Source organism: Epinephelus moara, chromosome 18 (assembly GCF_006386435.1).
Source record: "Epinephelus moara isolate mb chromosome 18, YSFRI_EMoa_1.0, whole genome shotgun sequence".
NCBI classification, from domain to species: Eukaryota; Metazoa; Chordata; class Actinopteri; order Perciformes; family Serranidae; genus Epinephelus; species Epinephelus moara.
Genome location: NC_065523.1, coordinates 16,817,419 through 16,830,030, shown reverse-complemented (window position 1 = coordinate 16,830,030; position 12,612 = coordinate 16,817,419). Strand labels below are relative to the sequence as shown.

At 43.4% G+C, this 12,612-nt stretch overlaps 1 protein-coding gene across 2 annotated transcripts in view; it reads left to right on the top strand.

Annotated features, from left to right (window-relative positions):
- plcl5 (phospholipase C like 5) overlaps positions 1-12,612 on the top strand; it is an 80,431-nt gene that overhangs the window by 28,154 nt on the left and 39,665 nt on the right. The gene's annotated exons all lie outside the window — the stretch shown is intronic.

Below are 12,612 nucleotides of genomic sequence, written 5' to 3'. Positions count from 1 at the left end.
ACAAGTCATTTGATATGATTATTTTTATTGGATCTGTTTTTAATTGTATCCTTGTAAGAGGTCACTTCCCATGTGCCCAGAGTTAGTGGATCAGCCCCTGCATTGCTGCTCAATCATGTTTTATTTTTCCCTCAGCAGAAAAGACATCAGTTTGGACAACAAGCGTATGTAATTAAAACCTTCAGCCTTGCTGTGACAGCAGTGTTTTCAGAAAAGTTGTTCCAATAAAGCACCCACAGCAGCACTGCATTTTCCATGTGGTACAGTTAATGTAATTGTTGTGAGTGCAAGTACTTTCAGATGCATGTAAAGCAAATAAGCTGCTGAATAACCTAAGATACAGCCAGATTATAGAGCAGCAAAGCATACTGCAGGTTGTGCCATCTACTTCAGCTGAACGTCTTCTTGTCAATTATCTTGATTAGCAGTCTCCTTAATTTTGTGAGGTAATCAAATATAGGAATGCTTGCTATGTGGAATATAATATGTAGCAAATTGGATTTCAACCTCCTATTCATTTTTGCTTTACTAGCTAAAGCATAGAAAACCAGTGCTGAGATACTTTATTTTCTTAAAGCTATCTGTTACTGCTGCAGCTGCTGTTGTTTATGTCTCTGTACCTAAATGTAATGGAGCCATATTAATGTTATTAGTCATTAATGATATTGGTTATACCTTTAGATCAATATATCTGCTGTGAGAAGGGTGTGCTCTGACTTTAACATTTTAGAACTGATTTCTTTTTCAGATAAATTAACTTGATTAGTCTAACAATCCATCATTGCTGAGTGCTTTGCATGTTGTTAAGGCTCTGAGAAACTAATAATGTACTATAGGTGGAGAGAAAGGCATTGAGCCCAGTTCCACAGTATTTTGGAAGGATGGGGGAGGGTGTGCAGGCTTCTTAGTCTCCACAAAACATGTAATCTCTTAAGCTGTTACATTGAATAGTTGTATGAATGCCAATAGGCTAAGATTCTTCAAGGAAAAAAAACAACAAAACGCTTTATCTCAAAAGGCCTCTCTCTTCTCATGGCAGAGGAAAGCAGATCAGGCCACTTCAGCGCTCTACTTACCCCTTTATTTAATCTTGAAAATGCACTTAGGCCCTACCTCAAATTTCCTTAAGGTTCTGTTGCCATTTGTTTTTGTATTGGCCCTTGTGATGCCTGAATATGGGCTTTGATGGGTTTAGCACGATGCAGGGATTCCCCAAATCGAGCTTCCCTTCTGTTCGCATGACCTTGTTATCTGGGGAGGACCGGCACAGCAGCAGCTACAGCCAGAGGAAAGGCCCCTTTACACAGTGTGTGTGATCAAGCCTTCGTTGCTTGCTAAATGTCGTTTAAAATGCTCTCTTATCTGAAATTTCACTTTGCAATTAGATGTAAATGAAAACTCATCATTCCAGCACACTGCCTGCCAACATACCTGCGTAACAAAGCTTGTTCATTCATCACCTGATGAGTTCTCCTATCTGCTGTACCTCTGCTGAACTCCATTAGCCTGGCAAATCATGTAAGAATCTATCTGTGAATTATCATTTAATTAACAATTGACAATATGCAAAAAAGAGAGCAAATTTTATGCATTTAGTACATCTTGTTTCCTTTTCCTGTTCATAATTTCACTGTTATCTGTCACAGACAGGTTTGTGAATAAAATAAAAATGCTGGATGCAGCTAGCTTCCCTGGAAAAAAAGGTCACCGCTGATGAATTTCAATCACTCAAACACCCACAAATTGGCAGTCGATTGTAATCTCGGTTCAAACGTAGTCAACTGCATTTTGATTGACAACACAACGCACTCATAGCTCATGAGAAAAATGTCTGTGTGTGAAGGATGGGATGCAGATGGAGCTGTTTGGGGTGTGGGCACTGCTCAGGAGGCATTTGTGAAATCAATAGAATGCAGATCTCTGATTAAGTGTTGTGAGAATAGGTACCCTCTGCTACTCTCTGGTGGAAGAACTATATAAAAAGCATGTATATGTATGTGTTGTTTTGCTTCCTGTTTTTCTTGAAAGTGAGCAAAACTTCGTCCCAGAAGAAGAGACGAGAGACACAGCATTGTTTGCTCACTGATGACAATCTTATAGGATTATGCAGCGAGATGTGTTTTTTCTGCCTCCCTTATGTTTGATTGGATTAGTAGCTGAGCATTTGCATTATGTTGTGTGTGCAATATGCATATATGTATGTGTGTGACATTTCTTATCCTTCAGGGGCACCTGCCATGCAAACAGAGATCTGAAGAAAAGACATTAACATATATGCATAGAACATAACAGAAATAAAAGCAATGGCCCTACATGCTTCTCCCTAACATCGACTGCAGGCATGTAGTAAAACTTTCAGAATCATTATCACCTTGCTGCAGTGTTACAATACTGTTAAATCCCACCTGCACAGTAAGCCTGTACAGTGGAGCAGTGCAGAGCTGGCATTGCTGTTGTCCTTAATGAGTGTATTAAATCAGCCAGGATGCTCGCAGATGCAGCATGTTAAATCACAATAACTCCTTTGTACGGGAAGTGACAAAGGAGCTTCCACTTGCACGGCCCAGTGATTGAACAACTTCTGCTAAGCAGCACAGGCGGAGGGAAATAACAAAGACACTATACAAATGATGGTCATATTTAGCTCTGATGAGGATGCATCCTGCAGACGTGTCTGTTTAGACCTAAAAAAGAGATGCCAAGTGGAGGGAAGGAAGGAGGGGAGGGGTCAGTGGGAACAGCAGATGGATGAGGAGAGGAGTGCCCTGTAGGATCCCAACTGCATGTGACCGTTCAGTGGACCAGACTCAAATGCTGCTGAGTTCATCAAAACCATCTGCACTGTAAAAGTATTGTTTTTTCAAGCTCACATAGGAATTTCATTCACTGCTTGTATCAGCATACAGCAAAGATATGGTCTTTTTCTTTCTCAGGGTAGAAGAATTACTGGGTCTTACATTGTGAAATGCAGAAACTTTATTCTAAGCTGTGGTTGAGCTGGATTTGTCACTGCAGGGGGAGATTGTTTATTTGAATTAATGGAGCTTTGTGTTGTGTTTTTCTCTCCCACTGCTACCCCCCACCCCCCATCCCCCTCGAAGCCCTCAACAGCTGTTCTGACCCTGGTTCCCCCCTTCATGCCCTTGTAACACCCACACACTCCAGCCTGCTATGTCAAAGCAGCCATTCCGCAGTGGGATTTTTATTTTTCCTTTTTGAAGGACATCGAGTACCACACACTGCACTTTTTTCTCTCTCCATAATTAATTAAGCAAATGCCCAACAAAAGCCTTTGTTGTCCTTGGAGAGATGTGAGTAATACTTTGACTTTGGGCATAGTTTCCGCCATTGAAAATAAGGCCCCTGACTATGTTTATGTGCTGTTTTGGATTTCATGTTCCATCTCTCAAGAGTGGTAACACAAATGTTGCTCAGGGAATGGGAGAGGGGTGCAGGAAAGCAGGGAAGTGTTCACTGAAGTGATGCTGGTTGGGGCAAAAGTTGTCTTTCAGGCAGTCTTCAGAAACCAGGTTCTATATCTCCCCACAGAGAGTGCTAATGACAGGGCTGAGGGCCCAGCCCTGGCACGTCCTCCGTTAAACACTGATGTGGTTCTGCTGCCGGAACTACTGCTTCTGTAGCTGCTGGTTGAAGGCTTACACAGGTTTTTTTTGTGCTCCACAGGGAGCTGTAAAGTCAACCACATGAAGAGATAACACAACAGAAGACCAAAACAGCCTAACGGTGCTTCTCTCACGTATCAAACTCATTTTTGTGCTTCCTCCATTTGATATGGATTTCAGTTTCTCTCTGAAGCTGTGTGGGAGTGTGTGCAGTTGGGATCTAAGTAGATCTTTGTAGGCTAGTATTGTAGTGCTAAGATGATCTTTTTAAGCTTGCATTACAAGTCATACAAACACAAAGGGGTTACAAATAATCTCAAAGTGAATTTGACTCCATTTTAGCCAGCCAAAAGGAGCGGCTGAAAGTCCATGCTTCTTTTTCAAGACAAAAGAGACTTTGTGATTAAGTAAAGTAAACCTAGACTTTTCCGACTCTTGAGAAGCACATTGAGATGGTGATCTCGGTGAAGCCCAGGATTGTGGCTAAGGCACTCATCTTTTCCCTAGTTGTTTCTTTTAATGTAGCAGATTGAGTTCCACATTCAATTAAATGGCAGTTTTTACACCAGAGAACTCCAGAGGATCACGTTGCATAAGATTACATACAGTGAGCTGATTGTTTTAGGCCTGCTGCTGCCATACTGCGCTGAGAGTAAGAATCTAGTCAAAGAAAAAGGTATAGCATGAGAAATGGCACTGGTCACGGGTGATGCCTTACAGAATTTGCTTTATATTAAGGGAGCTTTCACACCTGCCCTGGTTGGTACAATTCAGTCAAATTCAAGTCCATTTGCCCCCTAAGTGCAGTTTGTTTGGGCAGGTGTGAACACAGCAATTGCACTCAGGTGCACACCAAGACAACTGGACCAAGACCTTCTTGAAGAGGAAGTCTCTATCTGGTTTGTAATGAACTCAGGTGCGGATTTACGCATTGTTTGGGTTAAATAAGCATGAGCATGTTACAGTCCCAGAGGATTGTTAATGTGCACCTCCTCCTGTACTGTCTTAATATGCACATTTGGTGCATCCAATGCATTGAAAAATTGTTTTCTAGTTGCAGCTGTGCCTCATTTTCAAACTGTATGGTTTGACTAAAGTGAACAATACACAATAACCAGCGCTAAAATCAACCCATGTAGTTGTCCCTCCATTGTGACATTAGAAAGTGTCACATTTATTTTGCAAGTGTACTCTCTTCAACGTTTTGTTTACTTCCTGGATTTTTCCTGCTTGGAAATTCTGACGAAGCTTTCTCGCGCAAAGCATTTTATCTGGTCCACTTTTGAATGCTGCTGTGAGAACACGGACCAACTCTAGGCAATTATGCAACTTTGTAACGAAATTAGTCCCTGATTCGGACCAAAGCAAGTGAACTCTAGGTCTGAAAGCACCCTAAGATAGCAGAATAGTTGAGTTACTAAAAAAAATACCGTAGAATCAATTTCACACATGCACTGCAAACCTGAAATCATTTAGATATTAACCAGAGGAGCTGTATGTGAGAATGCGAATGTCTGAATCAGTTGGATCGTACATTAATCAGACTTTGCGTTGCAAGCTCCCTAGTATTAAGTCTGCATAATATCTGATTGAGCCCAGGTCTGAATAGAACAGGTAATTGACCGGAGAATTCCTTTCTGTCATGTGGCTTACACGAAACTGAAAGAAAACAATCATCTGAGGGTGAAGAAGAAGGATCATTTCCACAAAAACGAACGAAAATGTTTTACTGGAGAGATGACGAGATTCAGGAACGTCTGTCGGTCAAGGCTAAAGCTAAAATTGTCAGACAAATTCAAGAAACGGCAAGAGATGACCAAATAACGAATCGGCAATGTGACCACGATGTAGTCTGCGTCGTGTACGCTCTAACCAGGTGCCATCCCTAGCCTAAGATAAATGGAGTATTTCCAGTGGGGGAGAACTGTTCTGACACAGACAATGTCCTGTTGTATGCTACATGTGTGAAAGAGAAACTCCTGTTTGGACCTGATTCTCTGAACATTGTCCAGATTATATATGAGAAAAGAGCTCAAGAGATTTAGGACTCCAACCTTGTTCTCTTTCTCTCCATCACCTTGACATGACCTTTAGCAGCAAAAGCACATCCTTGCTAGGAGAGATGAGTTCAGTTTATTGTGGTGGCCAGGGCTTTTTAGTGAAACTGGGTCAGCTTGTATCGGGGCCTGGATATTAGCGTGGCTTTCTTACGCATCCTCGTCAGATTCACCTCCCCTCCTGCTGTTGAGTTCTCTCCCAGGGAATCCTAACTCCCCTCTTCTCAGTAGAGGAGTGAGGCCAGACCTAAAAATAGGAATCATTGTTCTCCCTGTTCTTCCCTCACATGCCAACCGCCTTATTTCTTCCTGAAGAGACCCCCTGTTTTGCACCCCTTTCCTCTGCCGATCCATCACATCACCGAATCCATCAAGCCCGCTCAGTGCAGGATAGTCCTCATTCTCATCGCTGCAGTCCTGTCACTCAGGCTTTCAGGGCAAACACGAAGGTCACCTTCACCCAAAGCTCTTCTGCAAAGTGGGCACATTGAACCACTCTGCTCCTGTGTCCTCCACCCTCCCTTCACTGTGCATTTACACGAACACACCCACTTCCTCCCATGTCCTACATTTGTCTCAAGGACTAGAAGAAAAAGCTAATGAAACTGTTATTCATCTCAGCAGCTATTCAGCAGAGATCTGCTCCCAGCTCTTGCCAGTTATCCCCAGTCTGCCCTAACCAGTGGTGGTATGCTTTACTTAAAAGTAGCAATTACACATCACAGAGATACATTATTCAAATCCTGCATTCAAATTACTCATTGTTCAGAATGGCTCTTGGCAGTGTTAAGTGTATTATTGCACATTACATAATTGGACTGTAATAACTGATGTGTTAATGTGCAAGCAGCATTTTTGTGTGGCTAGTTGGTAAAATTTTAAGGTAATATAAAGTATAAATGCTATATAAAAATAAAGTATAAAGTACATGGAATATACATCAGAAGTGCAGAACTGGATGTGCTCACTTACCTTCCATCTACTGGTATGATATCATTTTAGAGGTAATGTAAAACATTCAAGGAATGGCCCAAGTATGCCTAACCAATTAAGTGCTGTGGAGAGTGATTATCTAATAGAAAAGGAGAGGGAAGGAGCTGTGTAAGAAGGCTCATCGTCCTGCAGATCAAAGAGAAGCGAGTGCAGATACCAAACCAGTTTTGTTGTTTTTTTCACTGGCACTGGAACAGTCCGTGAGTTGGTTTGCCAGCCTCTTGACGAGACAGAAGGAGCCCAGCCAAGGATCAGGCTCACGGGGATTATTTATAGAGTTGAGTGGGCTTCACGGACGCAGGCGTGGAATGTGTCAGAGAGAAAATGCATCATTGATCAAAGCCTGCTCAGAGATGTAGTCTTATTTTTGCCAAACGCTGAGCAGAGACGGGGGTTTGGAAGAAAACAATAGCCTTTTACCAAAGGCTCCATGTGTGCTGTGCTATAGTAAGCTTGCCTGCTCTTCTACCCACACAGAGTCCTCTGCACCTACACAGGTGACTGGACTTCACTGAACACTTGCCAATTTTAGCCTCCTTCTCCTCTTTTTCTACTCCTGCATCTAACTAGCTTCTCAGCCCTGGATGTTTAAAATACATACATTGTGGGCGTCTGGAGAGTGAGTGTGCTGCACCTGGAGGCAGGTGTGTACCTCCACAAAAATGTGTGGGCTTTACAACGAAGCAGTGTGTGTGCGTGTGTGTGTGTGTCTGTGTCTGTGTCTGTGTGTCTGTGTGTGTCTGTGTGTGTCTTTTTGGATTGTGTCACAAGAATTGTAGGCATCGATTTCGGATCTTGTGCTTTGTCCCTTTGTGAATTTTTCTTCAATGTACATCTAAAAAAGATGGAGACAAACACAGAATTGCTATCAATGACAGGCTGCGGTGGTGTGTGTGTGTGTGTGTGTGTGTTGGTCTGTGAACACCACGAGGCACATCTGTCAGAGGACAGTGCAGGATGTTTCTCCGCTCTGGTCCTGTTCTGGGAGTAGAGGAGAGGAGGGTAAAAAGCGAGGTGAGGTGCGGGGAGGGTGGAGGAGGGGAGAGGAGTGTAGCAGAGGTGTCCTGTACTGCAGCAGCACAGCTCTCTGGTGGCAGGCGGGGGCACTCTTTTCTCCCCGCCGTTCGCTGCATTGCAGACGGCATTCAAGGTTATGCCTGTGCGGCCGCATTGACAAGCTGTAGTATTGAGGATGCCGGGGCATGCAGTCCGAGAGACAACGATTGAGCTTCGGGAAACTTGTGGCCTGGTTGTACTGTAATGGTTTTATTTATAGCCATAGAACCTTCATGCTCAGACTTGCAAATCCCATATCAACTCCTTCAATAGCACTTGATGTTTCTGGGCCTTTAAAAGGTCACATTTTGGGGGGTTTTTACACTGCACAGATAACATCTCTCTTATTTCCCTCTTTCTGGCAGAGTTGCCTGTAATCTTCTGGCAGGCTGTCATTTCATACGAGCATTGTGTCTGAGGTGGAGGGTAAATGCCGCGGAGATGTGTGGCACATGGACTGGCAGGGTGACATTTGTTGTTAATCAGCCTCCTGCTCATCCTCAGCTTCCGCTGTCTGGCTGTGATAAACATGTCAGTCTCAGTCGCGCTGCAACGCTGAGGACCGCAGGCTGTGTATGGTCAGTGCTCTGGAGAGGTCCTGTGCAAAGTTACAATGGACGTGGATCAGAGAAAGGCCACATCTGGTAGTGTTGCACATAAGAGCCACTGCAACATTCTCACTTCCTGTTCAAAGTGAGCTGCAGTCTTACATAGACACACAGAGGGGAGACAGAGGAGGATAGCCAAATTTCCACATCCTGTGTGTGTGTGTGTGTGTGTGTGTGTGTGTGTGTGTGTGTGTGTGTGTGTGTGTGTGTGTGTGTGTGTGTATGTGTGTGTGTGTGCATGTACCCATAAGAATTCCTCTGGCTTCCCCTTTTGTTGTGCCCGAGGCTCAGGCAGACGATTCATTGTGAGCCGTTTCAAAACAGCTGCCTCTGTCAGATGTTATTGAGGAAGTGATAGATCATTTCCCACAGGGTGGAAACATTCAGCACACCGCTAGTCTGACCTTAATTGTTTCCCAGTATCAATCGCATCTCTTTATTGGCGCTATATAAAGGAATATATGTATGTAGAGAAAGAGACAGAGAGACGAAGGCTGGAAAAAAGAAATTAATTCAACAACCAAGAGATGCAAAGATTGAGTGACAGAGATAAAGACAAAGCTGGAGAGCAAACAATCATGAGAGAGTGGAAGGACAAGCAAAAGACAAAGAGGACTGATGACGAGACTCGGGTGTCAAAGCACCAGTGTCAACTATTATCCTTTCATTGGTCATTATCAGGTGTTGGGCAAACACACTTCCATGTCACATCCTCCACATCTTTGGCAAACACAGCCACTGATCTGGAGCCTGTGGCTGAAAACCATTTGGGGAAATGAGAAAACACTGCGGTAATGAATGCAATGAGAGGAATGCTTTGAGATCAGACAACACTGTTTAATTAAAGCAATGCAGACCATGAGGGAGTATTAAACATAGTTATATCTGATAGGAGTCGATGAGTGCCTTCAGTAGTGATCGCTGTGAGGGACTTGGCACACAGCTATAAGTTTGTTAGCATTAGGCTGTTGTCAAATAAAGACCCTGCAACTTCATTTTATTGACTCTCATAATTTTATTGGAGTTGGAAGGAGACACAGTTGTCAGTGTGCTGTGAGATTCAATTAGTCCTTGGCTCAAGGGAAAATTACCTTAGCCTCATGTATGATTTTAAAAATGCAGGATGCTCAAAATTAAGCCTCTTTTACACATAGGTCCTACTAAATTACTGAGTCCTGAACGGTGCGGGGCAGCGAGTTTCTCGGGTAAGGGAGGGGCTCTACGAGCTGGAGCTACTGGGTCAGTCGATCCTTCTTTTTCTGTATCAGCCTGTGATACAGCTCAGCTTGGGCAGAAAGGAGAGGAGACAGGGGAGTTGGGTTGAAATAATTACTAGAGCCGTTGCTTCAGCCATGGAGCTAATACAGCAATTAGCTTGATACATTTACGCAATTGCAGTGAGAATAACAGTTTGTGGCATTTCTCCTCTTTGCAGTTAGCTGGTGGTAGCAGCAGTGAGTCAGTGAACGAGTTAATGGAGACAGTGACTCGTAACTCCCGAGTCAGTAAAAAGAATCTCGAGTTTTGAACGATTCGTTCATGACTCGCACATCACTAACAAGCACACAAGATGTCTCATATTTTTAAGAATATGGCAGACAATGAGCTGTTTTTGTCCAATGCCAGTGTTCTTGTATTCAATGTTCAGCAAGTTTGTGAGACTAGTAATGTTTTTTTTCATGATTCGTTGGAGTCAGAAACACGCAAGTGATACATTGGCGTAAATGCTAAACCATAAACAAGTCGCGGATTCAAACGTCATTCGTCATTAGGGAGTCTTGTGATTGGTTAGCTCGCTCAACATGAAAGCGTCTTTCATCAGCTTTCATTCACACAATAGCTTCAGCGGCTTTTTCCCTGAAATATTACGCAGTCTTGAGGTGGCACACTGGCTATACAAATTTCCTTGAATATCAATGCTCCCACTCACACATGACCCCATGCAGGAAATGTTCCTGAACATTCACTCACACAAGGAAGTGCTGCATTAAATACAAGCATCCTTTTATTAACTGAGTACATAATCTCAGCTTGTTTGCCTAGATAAATTAAGTTGTTTATATAGTATTTTTCATGCACAGGAAGTAACTAATCCAAGCCTTAAAGCAAAATAATGAACTAATTTATACACAGAAGCTAAGCAAATACTCACCAGACCTCACTTGTCCCTGTGGTGCCTTCAGTATTCAAAACCTAAAGTTATTTCAAAACTTTAAAACTACTTCTTTTCACTGTCACTTGGAGATTAAAACACCAATGTGCAAAGGTCCCAAATGCAGCTTTTACTAGTGAAAACCTTTGGATCCTGTAGGAGATAAAGATTTTCATCTGACAGCAACAGTGTGCCATTTTATGAATAGTTTTATCCAAAGTTCCTGACAGTGCCATGGGTGCATGCATTTTTAGATGTATGTGTGTCTCCAGTGAGAACTGAACCCTGTAATCTTGGCAGACTCTGTTCTGGGACACTCAGACACATTAGTTGAATGGGGGCACAGAGCTTGTACAGAGTTGGCATAGTCAATGGAGGAGGTGTGAGATAAAACAACCTTCAAACATCCTCCATTAAAGCAGGAAAACAGAGTACATTCGGCAGGAGATTGTAAGGGAATCCAGGGACAAACAACCCCTTCCTGCCCCCCCCCACCCACCTCCCATATACAAGGATTATTGTGTTATTATTTAACACAGCTTCTACAGAATTACCAACATGACCTAACAGACACACACAATCACTAAGAGCGAGTGAGAGCCGAGACTGACAGCAAACACCTTGCCCACGGACGAGGACAACTGCAGGCTGAAAAGACAGGAAGCTAACCGTGAGGGAATCTTGAACTGGATGTGACTTGACCCCTGCAAAAGAAACAAGACTCTCTCTCTTCGTCTCTCTCCTTGTCTGTTCCTCTTCCCCATGCTTAGCAACAAGCATGCATGCACGAACACACACAAACTCACCTGAACTGAGCTTATGAAATAGGTTCTGCAGGAAATAATTGGCCCCATTGGTGAGTGGAAATGATGGAAAGCATGAGGAAAGCAGCTGGGGAGAACGACGGTGGCGTGATGGAGAAGCCACAAGAGAGCCTGACATCGGTGTGCCTGTGTGTGTTTGTGTGCCTGTGTGTGTGTCTGTGTGTATGTGTGGATTTGAATGTGCGGTGAATTCAGAAAGGTTCAATATGATTTATGGCCCAACCTATAGATGTGCCATACTGGATGTACTGAGTGGCCTCATGACCAGTGTTGCCAGATCTTGGGAGAGAAACAAGCAACCAGGGCTATGGAAACAAGCCCAAAAGAAGCGATGGATATATAGAGAGAAAGGCGACGTTTAGAGAGCAAGCCTAAATAAGCAACTCTACTTTAGAAACAAGCCCAAAAGAACGCAACCCACGACTACCAATATTTGTAAGTGACTTTGCAAAAACACAAGACCAAAGTCGCGGCTAACAAGCGGACCTGGCAACCCTGCTCATGACTGATAGTGGAAATAAATGGACTCCTAAACACAAATGCTTTGAGACTGAATTATCTAAGCTGGATGGCAGGACTTTTTTTTTCTATGGTTCCACAGCTCGATAGCATTGACCTCCACTCTCTCTGTGGGCCAGTAATTAGTAAGACAGTTTGGGGCTCTTTAGCTTGTTCAGAGTCCTCTGGGGGATTATTACTTATTATCAGAGCTTGGAGAGAGAGTTTACAGCAGAGCAGGGGCTCTACATTCAAGATAGCAATGTGCACAAATGGACCACCTGGATGAAAATGTAAATCCATTCTTGCACTGGGACAAACACAAGCACACACTCCAGCATCTCACATCCCCTCTCAGACCTTCGACTTTCTCGCCTACTCAGACATTATGTTCGTGTTCCGCGAAACTTGCACAAAGATGGTGCGATGAGTTGCATGATGTGCGGCTGAGAGTACCGCTGTGAGAATTAAAGCAGTCGCCCACATGAGATTACAGTGACAAACGGTGACAGGCCTGACTTCTCTCTCTCTCCCCCTGACTCTCTTTCCCTCATCTATCTCTCTTTATTTTCTCCATCCCTCCCTTGCCTCTCCTATTTCCAAAATCTGTATTCACTTCGGAGATGCTTTATGAGCATGACAGATAACAATGATGTGTTGCCAAGGCAAAATGTTACTGACATTGTATTTATCTCTACATCCCTCTCCTTCGCTCCCTCTTCTCCCCTATGAGAATGTAGTTTTGCAATTTGATTTAATTTGCTTTATTGGCATTGAGGTTGCACAGCACTGCCGAAACAT